The sequence below is a fragment of the Marmota flaviventris genome, chromosome 18 (assembly GCF_047511675.1).
Source record: "Marmota flaviventris isolate mMarFla1 chromosome 18, mMarFla1.hap1, whole genome shotgun sequence".
NCBI lineage: Eukaryota > Metazoa > Chordata > Mammalia > Rodentia > Sciuridae > Marmota > Marmota flaviventris.
Window position 1 is genome coordinate 15803010 of NC_092515.1, and position 18601 is coordinate 15821610.

General features: G+C 38.1%; 2 protein-coding genes across 6 annotated transcripts in view; one reads left to right on the plus strand and one right to left on the minus strand.

The window, feature by feature from the left end:
* The window catches only part of LOC114097320 (zinc finger protein 850-like), a 29041-nt gene extending 19940 nt beyond the window's left edge, over window positions 1-9101 (minus strand). Inside the window, exon 1 of one of the 2 annotated variants that reach the window (XM_071604964.1) lies at window positions 8751-9101. The gene's annotated coding sequence lies outside the window, so the exon portion shown is untranslated. Of the gene's footprint in view, window positions 1-8746 lie in introns of both variants that reach the window. The other variant, XM_071604965.1, reaches the window with a different exon arrangement.
* A 6294-nt stretch (window positions 9102-15395) lies between these two features.
* Window positions 15396-18601, plus strand: part of LOC114097388 (zinc finger protein 420) — a 69036-nt gene continuing 65830 nt past the window's right edge. Inside the window, exons 1-2 of one of the 4 annotated variants that reach the window (XM_027941294.2) lie at window positions 15396-15477; window positions 16293-16367. The gene's annotated coding sequence lies outside the window, so the exon portion shown is untranslated. Of the gene's footprint in view, window positions 16368-18601 lie in introns of all 4 variants that reach the window. The other 3 variants (XM_071604994.1, XM_071604993.1, XM_071604995.1) reach the window with 3 other exon arrangements.

Here is an 18601-nt window from a genome sequence, read left to right on the forward strand (position 1 = left end):
TGCATAAATGCACTCTACTATTATGTATAACTAATTAAAACAATTTAAATTTTTTGAAAAAATAATCTTTGTGAAACAACACATTTTTTTCCAAACTATAAAAATGAGATGGACATCTACATAGAACCCTGGATAGACAAGATCAAAAAAGAACTTCTCCAAGACACATCACAATCAAAATGCCTAACACAGAGAATAGGAAAAGAATATTAAAAGCTGTAAGTAAAAAACATCAGTTCACATTTAGAGGTAAATTTGTGCATCTGTAGGCATGAATTCTTCTTCCTCTGTTAAGGCTTACTTTTGACTTCTCAACTCAGACTGTAAAATAAAGGATGACTTGGAATGAGATATTCAAAGTTCTGAAAGAAAACAATTGCCAGCAAAGACTGCTATATCCAGCAAAGCCATCTTTCAAAAGTGAAGAAGAAATAAAAACTTTTCATGATAAAGTAAACCAAAAGAGGGTTGGGGTGTGGCTCAGTGGTATAGCACTTGCCTCACATGCATGGGACACTGGGTTCAATCCTCAGCACCACTTAAATAAAATTAAGGTATCATGTCCATCTCTAACTAAAAAAAAAAAAAAAAAAAAAAAAGAATTCACAACCACTAAAAGAGCACTAAAAAAAGTAGTTAAAGGTATACTACACACAGAAGAACTCAAAACATGCCCAAAGCTCCCAAATAAATGTTCTCTAGAAGAGCAATCAAATAAATGAAATTAAGACTGAATTAAACATAAAAGACAAATAATATGATACAACATAACAAACACTTATCCATAATAACACTGATTGAGATGGGCACAAGTGGCACATTCCTGTAATCCCAGTGATGTGGGAAGCTAAGATAGGAGAATCACAAGTTCAAGGCCAGCCTCAGCAACTTAGATTCTGCCTCAAAATAAAAAATAAAAAGGAATAGAGATGTGGTTCAGTGATAATGCACCTTTGGGTTCCATCCCTAGTACCAAAATAACACCAACAACACTGAATGTAAATTTCTCAACTCTCTAATTAAAAGACATAGATTAAACATTCCTTATATATAAACAGATATGAAAAATTGTGCTCTATATGTGTATTGTAATGCATTCCACTGTTGTTGAGTATTTTTTAAAAATAATAAAATCAATTAAAAAAAAGACATAGATAAATGGAATGGATTAAAAAACAAGATCCAACTATATGCTGTTTAGACTCATTGGCAAAAACATCCATAGGCTTAAAGTAAAAGAATGAAAAAAGAAATGTCATGCAAATACAGTTTGAAAACAGGCAGGAATACCTATTATATCTGAAAAAAAAAACACAGATTTTTAAGCAAAAATTAATCAGAACAGACAAAGGAGGTCATTAATACTGAGAAAGAGAACAATCCAACAAGAAGATATAATGATAGTAAATATTTATGCCTCAAATGTTGGTGCACCTGATGATATGAAACACTCATTGACACTAAATTCCAGATAGAACCTGATACAGTAATACTGAGTGATTTCAACATACCCCTCTCACCAATAGATAGGTCCTCCAGTCATAAAATTAATAAAGATAATTCTGACATAAATAGTACTAAAATAAAATGGGCCTAGCAGACATCTATAAAATATTTCATCCAAAAACAGCTGAATTCACAATCTTCTAAGCATGGGATCTTTTCCAACATAGACCATGTTCTAGATCACAATGTAAGTCTTAGCAGATACAATAAACAAATTGATACAATGCATTTCAACAGATCATAATGGAATGAATTAGAAATCAACAACAAGAATTATAGAAACCACATAAACACACAGAGATTGAATAATGCTCTTTTAAATCAGAAATGGACCGTAGAAAAATGTACAGGAAAATTTTAAAATTCCTAGAACCAAATGAGAATAGTGATACAACATACCAAAATCTCTGGGGTACTAGAAGGCAGTTCTAAGAGGAAAGCTTACAGTAGTAAATGCCTATATTAAAAAGAAAGATTCCCAAATAATCAATCTAAGGTCACATCTCAAGCCCTAAGAAAAGCAGGAAAAAACTAATTCCAAAACTAGTAGTAAGACAGAAAACAATTAAGATCTGAGTTAAAATTAATGAAATTGTCAGTGGGAGGGGAAATCAATGAAACAAAAAAGTTGGTTCTTTGAAAAAATAAAGATTAACAGGGCTGGGGATGTGGCTCAAGCGGTAGCGTGCTCGCCTGGCATGCGTGTGGCCCAGGTTCAATCCTCAGCACCACATACAAACAAACATGTTGTGTCTGCCGAAAAACTAAAAAATAAATATTAAAATTCTCTCTCTCTTAAAAAAAAAAAAAAAGATTAACAAGCCCTTAGCCAAACTAGGCAAAAGAGAGAAAATTAACAAAATTAGAGATGAAAAAGGAGATATTACCACAGATATTGCTGAAATCCAGAAGATCATAAGAAACTATTTTGAAAACTCATATTTCAATAAATTGGGAAATCTAGATATTGACAAATTTATAAAAACTTATGATGTAACCAAAGTGAACCCAAAGGATATAGAAAACCTATACAGATCAACATCAAATCAACAGGATCATAGTAGTAATTAAAAAGTCTCCCAAAACGGTTGGGGCTGGGGCTCAGTGCTAGAGCACTTGCCTCACAGGTATGAGGCACTGAGTTCGATCCTCAGCACCACATAAAAATAAATAAATAAATAAAAACAAAGGTATTGTGTACAACTAAATATTTTTTTTATTAAAAAAAAAAAAAAAAAACTCTTCCAACAAAATAAAGTCAAGGACCAGGAAGATTCTCACCTGAATTCTACCAGATCTTTTTTTTTTTTTTTAATATTTTATTTACATTTTAGTTTTAGGCAGACACAACATCTTTGTTTATATATGGTGCTGAGGATCGAACCCGTGCCACACCCATGCTAGGGGAGCTACTGCTTGAGCCACATCCCCAGCCCCCTACCAGATCTTTTAAGGAGAACTGATACCAATCCTCTTGAAATTGTCCCATGAAATAAAAAGTGGGTGAACAGACCCAAAGTCATTCAATGAACCTAATAACATCCTAACAACAAAACTAGATAAAGACACAATAAAGAAAGAAAACTAAGACAGGCCTGGGTTGTGGCTCAGTGGTAGAGTGCTTGACTAGCATGTGTGAAGTACTGGGTTCAATCCTCAGCACTGAATATAAATAAAATAAAGGTTCATTGACAACTAAAAAAAAACATTAAAAAAAAAACAAGACCAATATCCCTGATGAACATAGATGCAAAAATCCTTAATAAAACATTAGCATGTCCAAAAACACATTAAGAAGGTTATATACCATGGTCAAGTTGGTTTCGTTCTATGGATTCAAGGTTTAATATATGTAAATGAATACATGTAATTCATCACTCAAATAGAATTAAGAATAAAGTTATATGATTATTGAATCGATGAATAAAAAGCCTTTGACAAAATCCAGCACCTATTCATATTAAAAACACTGAAGAGGGGGACTGGGGATATAGCTCAGTTAGTAGAGTGCTTACCTTACCTTGCATGCACAAGGCCCTGGGTTCAATCCCCAGCACCACCAAAATAATAATTCTAATAATAATAGAAGTAAAAAATAAAGAAAAAACACTGAATTTTTAAGAAAAAATACTGAAGAAACGAGGTGTAGAAGGAATGTACATAAACAGCCCAAAGGCTATATACACAGACAAACCCATAGTCAACAAACATCATTTTGAACAGAGAAAAACTGAAAGTAGGATTGGGGCTGTGGATCAGTGGTAGAGGGCTTGCCTAGCATGCATGAGGCACTAGGTTCGATCCTCGCACCACATAAAAATAAATAAATAAAATAAAGGTATTTTGTCTATCTACAACTAAGAATAATATTTTAAAAATCCTGACAGCATTTCCTCCAAAATCAGGACCACGATGAGGATGTCTGTTCTCACCACTCCTATTCAAAATATTTCTTGAAACTTTAGCCAGAACAACCAGTCAAGAGAAGGAAATAAAAGGGACAAAAACAAGAAAAGAAGCCAAACTACTCCTCTTTGCTGATACTATTTAGAAGACCCAAAAAATCCCAGAAGACTTCTAGAGCTAACAATCAATTTAAACACAGTTGCAAGATATAAGATCAACACCCAAAAATTAGTTCTCCCATATTCTAATAATTAGAAAGAAATAAAGAAAACTATTACATTCACAACAGAATTTTTAAAACCTTTGGAATAAATCCAACTGAGGTTGTAAAGACCTCTAGAATGAAAATTATAAAACACTGAATATAGAAATTAAAAAAGACTTAGAGTATGGAAAGACTACCATTCATAAACAGGCAGAATTAATATAATCAAAATGGTATTTTTCACAAAACTAGTAAAAAACTATTTTTACTAGTTTTACTAGTTTTTTTTTTTTACTAGTTTTGTGAAAAATACCATTGGTATTTTGATAGAAATTGCACTGAATCCATAAATTGCTTTTGGTAATAATGCCATTTTGATTATATTAAAAATATAATATAATAAGTAAAAAAAAACTAGTAAAAAACTATTTTTACTAGTTTTACTATTTTTTTTACTAGTTTTGTGAAAAATACCATTGGTATTTTGATAGAAATTGCATTGAATCCATAAATTGCTTTTGGTAATATGGCCATTTTGATTATATTAAAAATATAATATGGAAAAATAAAAGAGCAAGACAAACCAAAGCCATTATGACCAACAAGAGTGAGGATACAGGATCTGGGGTTGTGGCTCAATGGCAGAGCACTTGCCTAGCATGTGTGAGACACTGGGTTCGATCCTCAGCACCACATATAAATAAATAAAAAATAAAGGTATATCAACAACTAAAAAATATTTTTTAAGAAAGTGAGGATACAGGTATCACAACACCTGATCTCAAAATGTACTACATGCCTATAGTCATAAAATCAGCATGGTATTGAATTAAAACCATATATGAATACCAACATAATAAACTAGAAGACATAGAGACAAATACACATAAACATAGTCATCTGATCCTTGCCAGGTGCCAAAAGCATAAGCTGCAGAAAAAGATAGCCTGTTTCACAAATGGTACTGTAAAAATTGGATAGCCATATGTAGAAGCATGAAACTAGATTCTATCATGAAAAATCAACCCAAAGAGGATCAGAAACCTGAAACAATGAAACTCCTGGAAGAAAATATATGAACAACATTCCAACATACTGGCATAGGCACTGACTTCCTCAGACCCCTAAAGCTCAAGAAGTTATCAGTGGAATAGTATTACATTAAAAAGCTTCTGCAAAATGAAGGAAATAATTAAGAATGTGAAGAGATCTTACAGAATGGAGGAAAATCATTGTCAGGTAGTCATCTGATGGGATTAATAACCAGAATACATACAGAACTCAAAATACTTACCACTAAGAATACTAAATGGATAAATGGGTGATATATCTAAAGAGAACTCAACAGAAATACAAATGGCCAACAGGTATAGGAAAATATGTTCAACATCCTTAGCAATCAAGGAGATGTATATCAAAACTACACTGAGATTTCATTTCACCCTAGTCAGAATGGCAATCATCAAGAATACAAACAACAGTAATTGCAGACAGGAATGTAGGGAACAAGCTAAACTTATACATTGTTGGTGGGACTAAAATCAGTACAACCAATTTGGAAAACAGTATAGACTAGGAATAAACTGACTAGGAATGACTAGGAATAGAATCACCATATGACACAGCTTCCCCATTCCTTGGTATTTATCTAAAAGATCTAAAATCAGCATACTATAGAGATACCTACAAAGCAATGTGTATAGCAGCACAGTCCACAATAGACAAGTTATGAAACCAGCCTAAGTGCCCATCAATAGATGAATGGATAAAGAAAATGTGGCGTATATAAACAATGGCATTCTACTTAGCCATAAAGAAGAGTGAAATGGGGAGGGGGGGCTGGGGTTGTGGCTCAGCAGTAGAGCGCTCGCCTAGCACATGCGAGGCTCTGGGTTAGATCCTTAACACCACATAAAAATAAATAAAATAAAGGTATTGTGTCCAACTACAACTAAAAAAATAAAAATTAAAAAAAAAAGTGAAATTACGTCCTTTGCTAGTAAATCAATGGAACTGGAAAATATCATGCTAAGTGACATATGTCAGACTTAGAAAGTCAGGTGTTGAATGTTTTCTCTCATGCGGAAGCTAGTGGGGAAAAAAGGAATTTTTTAAAAGTGTGGGGAATATAAGGGAAAGCAGTGGAGAATTAGTAGGAGACCAAGTAAGGGAGAAAGGAAGGCAAAGGGGAAGAACTGGGGAATAATACTGACCAAATTATGCTATATGTATACATGAATGTATCACAGTTCATTCTAATTTTATATGTAACTATAACTCACCAATTAACAAACAGGGCTGGGGCTGGTGCTCAGTGATATAGAGCTCGTCTAACATGTGTGAGGCCCTAGGTTCAATCCACAGCACCACATAAAAATAAATAAATAAAAGATATTGTGCCCAAATACAATTGAAAAAGAAAAATATTTTATATTTTATATTATTTATATATATATATATATATATATATATATATATATATATAGAGAGAGAGAGAGAGAGAGAGAGAGAGAGAGAAGAGCAATAGAGTATAGGAAGGGGAAAGAGAGAAGAGGATAGTACTGGAGATTGAGAAAATTATGTTACATGTATTCAGGGATATGTCAAAATGAATCCCACTATTAGATAACTCAATGTATTAAAAATAAAAATTTTATAAAGTATCCTAAAATAAAAGGATTTTGTGCATGTCCTTTTCCTGAAGTCTTCAACATTATCAACAGAGATTGAGCTTACCTTATGTCACAGGGATCAAGACTCCCCAGTACTGAGGCTAAGATACTACATCAATGTATTAGTTATTAACTATTACTCTAACAAATTACTACAAGTGTGGTGCCTTAAAATAAAACACTACATTATAATAAAAAATGCTGAGATGGGTATTTCTAGGATGAAATCAAGGTTCAGTGGGGAGTGTTGTGTTCCTTTCTGGAGACTCTACAAGTGAACTTATTTCCTTGTAATGGACTTTCCACCTCCAGGGGCCATCATCATCATCATGGCCCCCTTCCTCCTTCTGGCGAGCAAAATTAAATCTCCAGTAGTTACATACATCTCTCTGACCATTCTTCTGTGGTAACCACCTCCTTCTGTCCCTAAACTCAACCTTGAAAGATGCATTAATTTTAAGGGCTGTAATGGCTTGGATTTGGAATGTGTCCCCAAAATGCAGCAGTGTTCAGAGCTGGTGCTTTGGAGAAGTGATTGGATCATGAGACTCTCAACTTCATCAATGGATTAACCTAGTGATGGATTCATAGCTGAATGAACTATAGGGAGATGACAGAAACTAGGAGGTGGGTTCTAGTGAAAGGACATGGGAACTGTATATTGTCCTTGGCTCCTATTTCTGTCACATTCTTTAATGCTGCCAAAAGGTAAGCAGCTTTGCTCATCCACACCTTCTCCACTATTATGTGCTGTATCCCACACAGGCCCAGAATCAATGGATCCAGATGACAGTGGACTGAAACCTCTCAACCATGAAACAAATCTTCCCTCCTTTAAGTTTTTACTCCTCAGGTATTTTGACAGTGATGAAAAGCAAGCACAAGGACACATGCAATTATATTGCAATCAATTAGACAATATAGGATAATCTCAAGGTTCTTAACCTAATCCATTCTACAAAATTCCTTTTGCTATATGAGGTAACATTCACAGCTTATACGGATTAGGAAGTGGATATATTCAGGGCCATAATTCTACCCCAATGACTCTTAAGGCTTCCATCGTCAGACTTCCAATGTTGGGAATACTAAAGAAACCAACCCTCACTACTCCAATATTACCTCTCCAAAACTAGAAATGGGGCAGATGGCCTAGTTGTTCTTTATGACTTTTGGACCCTTCTTCTTTCACCTTTCCCAAAATCTCTAGTTTTGAATTTCACGCCAGGAGATTATATGTTAACTAGTCACACCTGATGGTGGCTCACATGTATGAAACACAGGCTCTTTCCCTTTATTTTCTGAGATTTTGGACTTAAGGTTCACTTTGTGCTACACTTTTAGACTTTTTTATATTCTTGAAATTTTGGGATGGTCACCCAAAGGAGCCTGGTTTACTCACGCCGGCCCGTACTTCTCCCCTCTTGTGGCTCATTCCCAACAGCATGCAGTTGCTGCTCCATTTCTCTGCTCTTAAATACAGAGAAACTCCTGGAATATGTTGTCTATACTGTCTCTGATTCCTCTTGCCTCCTCCTACTTTGCCCGCCCTCTTCAATCCAGTTACCTTCCAGCACAGAAAAAGCAGTCCACGCTTTCAGGAATGCCTATGTCTTTTACTAAACCGGCCGAGGCTGCTGCCACCACGTTTACACACCTGATCACTCATAAACTCAGAACCCTGTACATACAGTCATATTTAAATTGTCCATAAATGTCCCACAGTTCCTGTCACCATCGAGGGCACGAATCACTGCCCGATGGCTCGGGGGCGTCACTCCCACGTCTGGCTCTGGTACCAATCTGACACCCCCTGCCCAGGCTCCCTCCCGCAGTGCTCGCTCAGGCAGGCGCACACAAGCCCAATTTACTCCAGGCGCCCTCGCTGGCAAAGCCCCTCACTCCCCAAATCCCCGGACTCCGCCGGTGTCATTCCGCTTCCGGGTGTCGCACTCACCTACCCGAATGCGAGGTCCCCTGGAATCCTGGAACGTTCCGCGCGGACTCTCGTGCGATCCGTCTGCGGTCCCCAAAGGTGCGGAGCGTGCACTGGCGGTTGCGCGGCCGTGGTGCACCCTAGGAAGTGTAGTCCCGAGAGGGCCTCAGTTCTCCGGCCTTGGCTTTGAATCCCTTCCCTTCTCTCCGGAAAGATCGAAGCCCAGCACCGTCTAGGTGTTTGGGTAAGAGCTTCAAAGAGTTACGGACTTCGGTTAGAAGGCTTTAACTGAGCTCTCCGTGCCACCGCTGCTCTGCAAACCTGCGCCTAGCCCCCGGAACGAGGACGATTACGCAAGGCCTCTTCGCCCTGGAAGTAGAATTGGATTTAACTGCTGGGAAACGTAGTCCAGAGCCGGACAAGACACAGAAACGCCTCTGGATCCGTGGGTCACTGACAAATGTGGTGTGGCTGGAAGGTCCGGTCTCGGCCCCGCAGTGTGAATACCTTACCACACCAGCCCCGAGTCTGGCACACGATGAAGAGGAAAGAGGGCTATTGGGATGGGTGCATTGCCCCAAGGGGATCCCCTGCCTGAAAATCCTAGAGAACTCCTGAATTGTAGTATCCCTGCCATCCCCAAACAAATATTTAACTTAGCCCCATCATCCAATTGCCTTAAATTGTTTCAAGTTAATGTTCGTGATTACTTTTATTTTATAAGCATTGTTCATGCTATTCTTTTTGCTTAAGTTAATACATGCCAGCTTTGCTCACTGCTTCCTTTCCTGCATTACATTTGGATTTATATCTAAACTGTTGGACAGAGGATAAATTTCTTTCTGTACTTGCAGATTCACCAAATAATCAAGTCTTTCTTTCTAAAAAAAAATTTTGTTGTGAAATAAAAAATATTTGGAAAAGGTTCATTAAAGGTGTAAATGCAGTATAACTCCACCCAAACAAATAAGTCGGGCACTGTTAGTATCTCAAGAAGCTCAGCTGAATACTATACTGACATGTAGGGTATTAATATCTCTACTTGGGATGGGGTTCTAGCTCAGTGGTAGAGCTCTTGCCTAGCATGTGGGAGGAACTGGGTTCAATTCTCAGCACGCATATAAGTAAAAAATACAATAAAAATCCATTGACAAATTGTGTGTATGTGTGTGTGTGTGTGTCTCGCTGGGGATTGAACATAGGGCCTTGTGCATATAAGGCAAACACTCTACCAACTGAGCTATATCCCCAACCCCTATATATATATATATATATATATATATATATATATATATATATATATATATATATATATATTTTTTTTTTTTTAATTTAAACTTGTCAGTTTTTATCTGTTTGAAATTTACATAACTGCCATCAAATTGTGCAGGAGAATTACAAGGTTGAGGCCAGCCTCAGCAACTTTGCAATACCCTAACCAACCTAGAGAGATGCTGTCCTAAATAAAAAGGGCTGGAAATGCAGCTCAGTGGTAAAGTGCCCTTGGTTCAAACCCCACTACAAACGGGTAGGGCAAGCCCAGGGAAATCCACAATTGTACACTTTCAAGACTCCTTTTCCAATGGAGCCATATGTGATATTAATGAGTTATGGCAACAATTTTGAGATTCTATTAACCAGGGAAGTGCTCAAGATTTTTGCTAGAGGCCTGTCACCTAGGCAATGCCTGCCTGATGCATACCAGAATATCAGATTCCCAGAAGGAAAGCAGATGTGCAGCATGAAACATATTATTTGCACAAATAGATCAGGCATAGTGAGCCACTTTCTTCAGTTCAGATGGTGGGAACCCTTCAGAAATCTAAGTCCTAGATACAAGAGAGGGACTAACCTTGTAAGCAGTCTTTCTTTTTTTAAAATAGTTTTCAGTTGTTGTTGGACACAATACCTTCATTTATTTATTTTTATGTGGTGCTGAGGATCGAATCCAGGGCCTTGCATGTGCTAAACCCCAGCCTCAGCCCTGTAAGCAGCCTTTCTAAGGTTGAGTTGTCACAGGTTGATTGTGTTAACTTTTCTGCACGTGACTGTACTATAAAAGATGCCTGGTTTTCAAAAATAACAACCATAAATTACAAAGCATATGAAAAAAGGAGCAAAATTAAGACATAAATGCAACAGAGCTTGACTCAGATATCATCCAGAGATTGGAAATTAAAATAACGGTGATTAATATTTTACTTATTTAGTACCAGGGATTGAACCCAAGGGCGCTTAACCACTGAATCACATCTCCAACCCTTTTTATTTTTTATTTTGAGATGGGACCTCACTAGGTTGCTTACAGCCTAACTAAGTTGCTGAGGCTGGCTTCAAACTTGGGAGCCTCCTGCCTCAGCCTCCTGCCTCAACCTCCTGAGCCACTGGGATTACAGGCAGGTGCCACTAATATTTTAAAAGCTCTAATGCAGTGTTTTTAACCAGGGGTGATTTTTCCCTCCAGGAGACATTGCTACTATCTGGAGAAGTTCAATTGGCATCTAGAGGGTAGAGGCCAGGGATGCTACTAAAAACACTACAAGCACAAGGATAACCTTCCACAATGAAGAATTGTGAATAGTGTTAAGCAGGAGAAACCATTAATAATGAAGGCAGTGTTATTAGAAAGGGATAGTCAGATTGATTAGTAGAACAGAATAGAATCCAGAAAATAGATCTACACAAATACAACCATTTGGTTTTAAACAAAGATGCAAAACAATTTAAGGAAGAAAGGGTGTTCTTTTCAACAAATAATGTTGGAACAACTGATCACCCATATGTGCATGATAATTGGAAATGAAGATGTAAAATATAACCCTGAATCTTTTTAACAATGGAATCATAGAAAATGGAATATAATGAAACATAAGCCTCAGTGTGAATGACTAAGAACTTTAAAAGACTGCAGTTCTATGAAGGGCAGAATGCACATATAAGCTGTGAAAATTAGGAGGAGACATGGGTGAGGAGGGGAATGAGTGTAATCAGAGATACTAGGGAGGGCTGAGGTGGGAGGATCCACAAGTTCAAAGCAGCTTAGAAAACTTGGTGAGACCCTGTCTCAAAATTAAAAAAAAAAGGAGGGGGGGGGGCTATGGATGTTGCTCAGTGCTATAGCATCTTTGGGTTTAATTTGCAGTACTTAAAACAAAATGGAGATGAATATAGTCCTTTAAGAGCTGCTTAAATAAAAGATGGCATTGAGAGAGGAAGAATTATAACAAAAATATTCACATTAACTAAAAAAGTGCAGGGTGTATAATGAAATCGACTCTTTTACATTTCTTCTACCTACCACCCTCTCTTCTTGTTTGAAGAACTGAAAGATTTCATCTACTTTGATAATATGATAGCCTATCTGTGAAAAAGGCTCGAATTTTAATTCAATTACCATCTCAAAACTGACATTTAGTCTTGATATTTAAGAATAGTACCATATAAATGGGCAAAGCAAAAGTAAACAACTGTTGTGTCCGTAACAACTAAAACACTCAGGGTCACTCAAACTGGGCTGCATGAAATGATTACACAAGAGATACCTTTTTCTTTGGGTCCTGTGAGGGCTCCTCTGACCTTAAGGGTACGCAGAAAGAGAAAGAGAGAGCACATGCTGAACCCTTTTATTGAGGGGGAGCCATTCAAATGAGGCAAGGGGTCAGGTTTCAGGGGGTTGAGTCTAGTTTTGTGAAGTCGGCTGTCAGCTGGTTGACTGACATCTAGGAAGGCCACATCCAAAGGCAGAGAAAGAGCAGGGGACACACAAGGGTGGTTCCATGGAACATTCTATCCCAAACAGGGCAAAGGAATAGTATTACAAAAGAATAGATGAGTGTAGCTCAACCCCAGGGGTGACACGCCTTCTACTTCCTGGGCTAGGACTAAGCCCAAGTCACCACGAAATGTACTGTTTGGTCACAGCCTCTTGCTTCAGGACTGGAAGACATGGGTCTTTCAAAGTGGCTCCCCATAAACAATCTTTCATATGCAATCGTATAGCAAAGGGCTGCAGACTATCAAAAGCTTGCATCTCAAAACTGTATCTCTTATCCCTGTAATGTTTCTAAATATTATGGAAAGGAGGGTCTGGGACTATGGCTCACTTACCTGGCATGAGGTTCTAGGTTGCATGAGGATCTAGGTTCAATTCTCAGCACTGCATATAAATAAATAAAATAAATAAAGGTCTATCAACAACTTAAAAATATATTTATTAAAAAATATTATGGGAAGGAGACACAATGTTACTTTCAAATTTTGAATTATACAGAGTCCTAATCATATCAAATGTGGCTGTGCAGCTGTTGCTCTCCATCATTACATTTCTTTACATATTTTAATTGTGGCTAATGCTGCTGGTTGAATTAAAACAATCATCTCTGAATATTTATTCTACCAATTTCTCCTAAAAAAAGAGAAGAAAAATGCCTATGGCAAGCATCCTGGACATAAACTATAACAGGAATCCTGTCCAAAAATCATACTGACTGAGGCATTGGCCTGTGCTTACAATCCCAGCTAGTCAGGAGGCTGAGGCAGGAGAATCACACACTAGTAGCCATCCTAGGCAATTTAGCCAGACCCTATCTCAAAATAATTATTTAATAAGAGTCATAATGATTTTGAAATTTATTCCAGAACAAATTTATGAAATTTTACATAAAAATACCCTGGATTGTTTATTATTATCAATCATGTAGTTTCCCCCCTTGAAGTAGATGCTCAAGGAAGTACACATTCAGAATTTGAAAAGGAAAAAGGAAATGAGACTTAGAGGCTTGGTATTTCTCCAGTCGCAATGTCATCCACCCATGCAGTGATGCACATTCAGAAGATCTCACAAACACACACACAAATCCACACCCTATCTCCTACCCCCAATATTACTCTCCACCATCACAAAGCGCTTTTCCTATACACATCCTTGTTACCCTCTCGCAGTTGTTGTTTTTTGTTTGTTTGTTTGTTTTGTTTTTTAATTCCACTTGTTATAGAGAGACCGCTCAGAAAACAAAGACGGAATTTGAAACAAATTAAAGAGCTTCATTACCTGGCCAGGGACACTTCTGCTATGCTCAAATGGCCTTCTAACAGAAGCGCGCCAGGCTGTCTGCGGTTCCAGTATTTAAGGAGGAAACCCACATACTGTGGAATCTGCGAATTGCAAGCAAGCAAGGTACAAGAGCTGAGAAAAGCAATTAGTGGAGCAGTCAACAACCGCACCTGGGTTCGAGCACAGCTGTGGGTGTACATCCTGGGTTCGAGTGTACTTTGTGGGGTACAAAGTACAGAAGGCAATATATATTGTTTTGAATTTAGCAGAAAACAGCTTTTATTTTGTTTTCTCAACAAAAACAAGGTGGAGTCGAGACTAGCTCCCACTACAGTCTAGCACACTGGGGCCTTCCTTTGCCCATTCTCCGGTACAGGACCAGGCTAGAGGCTTCCTCTTGGTCAGCCTCCCCAGCAGACGCTCACGTCCCACATTGGAGGTCACTCTCCCAGCTCGTGGGCGCCCTCCACTACTGCCTGCTTTAAGAACCTCTGCGCGCTGCCGGGTTGAAGCGTATTCCAAACTGCGGCCCCGCAATGCCAGTGTGGTCACAAAGGCCAAGCTCGCAACTCCGGATCTGGAAGGCACAGACCACTCCGGTTACGCCCATCCCACCCCCCACCCCCCAGCTGCGAAACGTTTGTCCTCATTTCCTGGGAGGCTCTGCGGCACAGTATGTCTACAGGTGAGTGGTCGAAGCCCGGGGCACGGAGGTACTTAGACTGGGCTGTGTCAAACAAAAATTTCACTAGACGTATTAAACAGACATGGAAGACGTGGTTAAAGGAGTATTGCAGGGCTGGGGGTGTGGTTCGGCGGTAGAGCGCTCGCCTGGGTTCAATCCTCAACACCACACGAAACTAAATAAAGGGGATCTGGGTGGTGGCTCAGTGGCGGAGGGCTTGCCTAGCACAGCTGAGGCACTGAGTTTGATTCTCCAGCACCAGGTAAAAAAAATAAATGAATAAAATAAAGTTATAAAAATATTTTTTTTTTTAAAAAAAATAAAGGTATTGTGTCCATATACAACTAAAAAAAAAAAAAAAAAAGTATTGTAGGGCCAGGGTTGTGACAAAGCGTAGAGCACTTGCCTAGTATGAGCAGGGCACTGAATTCGATTCTCAGCACCGCATAAAAATAAAGGTCCACCAATAACTAAAAAGTATATATAATAATTTTAAAATATTACTATAGTCAATGTGGAATACAATAGTCCCTGGGAATTTATAGCGCGCGGGTAGGGTGAGAGGTTAGTGGATGGTAAAGCACTAGGGGAAACTTTAAAGGGTTGTGAGGATTCTGGTATAAAGTGGCTTGGGGAGACTCTTTCTGGAATGAGGTTCACACGGAGGAGGCCTAGGCAAAAACAATGCTCCGAGGAGTCTGATCAAACTTTGCTCTAGGGGATTCCTTGTCAGCTCAAGGATTTTAGAAGGCTATGAGCAGCTTGGTTGGAGGCAGTTTGGGCCTCTTTGGTTAGCCATACCATTGCAGGCATCTGAGCATGCCTTCTATCGCTTTGTGGACTACACTTCCCAGAGGCCTCTAGGTCCAGTCCTCCCTCTCGCGAGAACTAGTTCTGAGAACTGGGCGGGATTTTCTGACCGGTTTGGGAGACAGCTTCAGGGCTTTGTGAGGGCTGGGTTCGACCCGTTCCGGCCAGAGTGAAGCGGAATTGAGTGGAACGTAGGGGGCGTAGGTGAGGCGGCTGCGAGCCGGGCGTCTCTGAACCCCTGGCCTGTGAAGCTTAGTGGATGGGGAGCCTTGAAGGGGAGACTGTGAGGAGCGTGCGAATGATTCTTATTGAGTTTTCCCAGTGGGCGTGTGTCTGTGGGGTCGTGTACGGACCTGTGAGGAAAGGGAGGAAGACTTGATTAGCGATTATGATCGCGCGTGTATGAGTGGAGTTTAATTGTGTAATCACTTGTTTTATTATGGTTAGCGAGTGTGAGGTTCCTTGAGCGTGTGTCCGCTTGGGAGACGTGTGTTTATGACGTTTCCCAAACTGTGAGTGGGGTGTGTGTAGGATGCTCTGAGATTTATTTTTCGCTTTCCTCCATGTGTGTTTGTGATATTGTTGTTGTAGGGTGCGTGTGAATTCGTTGCTGTCACTGTGTCCCCTAGGTGTATGGTACTGAAAGTGTGAGGTTCCTGTGGACCCCGCGGTTGTGACTGTGTCCGTCTCCGTGGTGTGTAATTGTGCGCGGCCGATAGCATTAGTTTTGGGTACCTCTGACGTGTGTTCCCTTGGTGTGTGTTTTTATAACTATGTGTCCTTATCGCCAGTGTGTAAGTGGGGCGTCTTTATGCCTTTGTGACTCCAGCCAGATTTGTCCGTTCAGAGACAGATTCTGCCCGGAATTGCAGTGACCCTGATTTTCTCTGATGCTCCAAATTTCTCTGTCCAAACTGTATGTCGGGACAGTCGGGGCTGACCTAGACTGACCTCTGAAATGGCCCGTCTGACCCCCAGAAGAGCCTGGTGTTTCCTGACTCCTTTTTTTCCTTCCCCAGCTCTGCGGTGCTTAGATAGAGGACTCCAGAGAGGAATTGAGAATGGCTGTCGAACATCCACAAGGCATCTGAAAGGTAGCTTGTCGTTTCCTGTTTCTCTTGAAAATTCTTGCCTATCAGGTAACATGGTTCCTATAGTTTTCTCTTTGAAAAACTGGTGGCTCCATACTCCAACCTGTGCTCCCCACCACTTAATTTTCCGATTTTCAGGTTGTTTTAATTCTACTTTATAATGTATTTTTAAAAATAATGTTTTTCTATAATTATAAAAGCAAAATATGATTATTTGAAATATTTTCAAAAGTACAGGCATCACCAATGAAGAAAACTTAAATTCCTACTAAAATCAATGATTTTTAAATATGTCCTTGCAGTACATTTTATGGGTGTGTATAAAATACAGTGTTTTAAATTTTTTTGTGGTTTTGTTTTGTGTGTGTGTATTTGAAGTCTTTTAGGATCAAACTCATGGCCTCATTCAGTGTGAGGCAGGCCTAAAATAAAGTTTTGAAAACTTGAATTTACACATTTACCATGCGGCACATCCTATCTTTTCACATGGAATCATATTCAACTACTTTTCCACTTAGCTTAATTTCAAAAAACACTTTGAGATGCATAATACTTATTTGAATGCTTGCATTTTATTTTCTTCTAAATTATACACAGAAATGGCATAAAACACCTGTGGGTATAGTTTAATAAATAATTATAAAGATACATTTAAGTAGTGCTGAGATTAAGAAATAGAATACAGTCATCACTGAAAAAAACCCTCATTTGTCCCATGTATAATCATAAACAACATTATGTTCCAATACTGATAATCACTGTGATCATTTCTTTGCCTTTCATTAGAACTTTAGTACTTATATATGATTTCCCATACCATATTGGTTTGGCTTTCTAGATGTGTATAAACAGAAAATTTTAGTATTTTTTCATAAAAAGTTAAAAAGAAACCACAACTCATTTTAATGTTGCTGAATATATACTGTACCAATTATAAGCATATTATAATTGATTTATCTGTGCGAATTCTGATTTTTGACTCTTACAAGTAATGGAACTGAATCTTTTCTGCATTTATGCTTCTCTTCTTTTTTTAATTTTTTTTACAATTAAGAAGTACAGCATGCCTTTATTTTTTTATGTGGTGCTGAAGATCAAACCCAGTGCCTCACACATGCTAGGCAAGTGCTCTGCCACTGAGCTACAGCCCCAGCCCTGTGCTTCCCTTCTTATAGCCTATATACCTAGGATTAAATTGCTGATGGATAGGATTGGTGTATCTTCATTTTTGCTAAGCAGTACCAAAGTGTTTTTTCATAATACTGTGCAGCAGTTTAAAGGGATTCCTTTTGTTCCATATCTATTCCAGCTCTTGGTATTGTCTTACTTTTCAATTTTTCTCAAATTGCAATGTGTCTAATGTTATCACATTTAATTTATATTTCTTTCATTATTAGTGAAATTCAGTACCAGTTCTTGGGCATTAGAACATTCTCTTTATCTAAAAATTTTGACAAATTGTTGGCTCCATTCGCCAACCTCTGCTCCCCACCACTTAATTTTCCAATTGTTTAATTCTACTTTATACAGTATTTTAAAAATATTTTTTAGTTATAATTTATTTATTTTTTAAAATTTATTTTTATGTGGTGCTGAGGATTAAACCCAGGGCTTTACACGTGCTAGGCAAGCACTCTACTGCTGAGCCACAACTCCAGCCCCTATATTATTTTTTTAAAATAATGTTTTTCTATAATTATAAAAGCAAAAACGTGATTATTTGAAATATTTTTAAAAGTACAGACATCTCCAATAGAGAAAACTTAAATTCCCATGGTTTTTTAATATGTCCTTGCCAATACATTTTATGTGCAGGTAAAAATATACTTCTAAAGTGCTCCTTCAAATATTTTGTCAGTTTTTTAACTTTTTATTTTTTAATTTTCATCCATTTTTATTATTATTATTATTAAATTGTTATTATTATCAATAATAGTAGTAGTACTAGTAATAGGAATTGAACCCCGGGCTGCTTTATGACCAAGCTACATCTCTGACCCTTTTTACTTTATTTTGAGATAGGGTCTAGCTAAGTTACTCTAAAGGTAGCCTTGGACTTGGGATCCTTCTACCTCAGCCTTCTGAGTAGCTGGGAATTACAGGTGTAAACCACCACTATGCCCCACTTTGCCAATTATTAATCTCTGATATAACAGTATGTGTGTGGGGGAAGACTCATATATATTCTGCTAGCCTTTTGTCAGTTATATGTGTAATAAATATTTTATCCTGTTTGG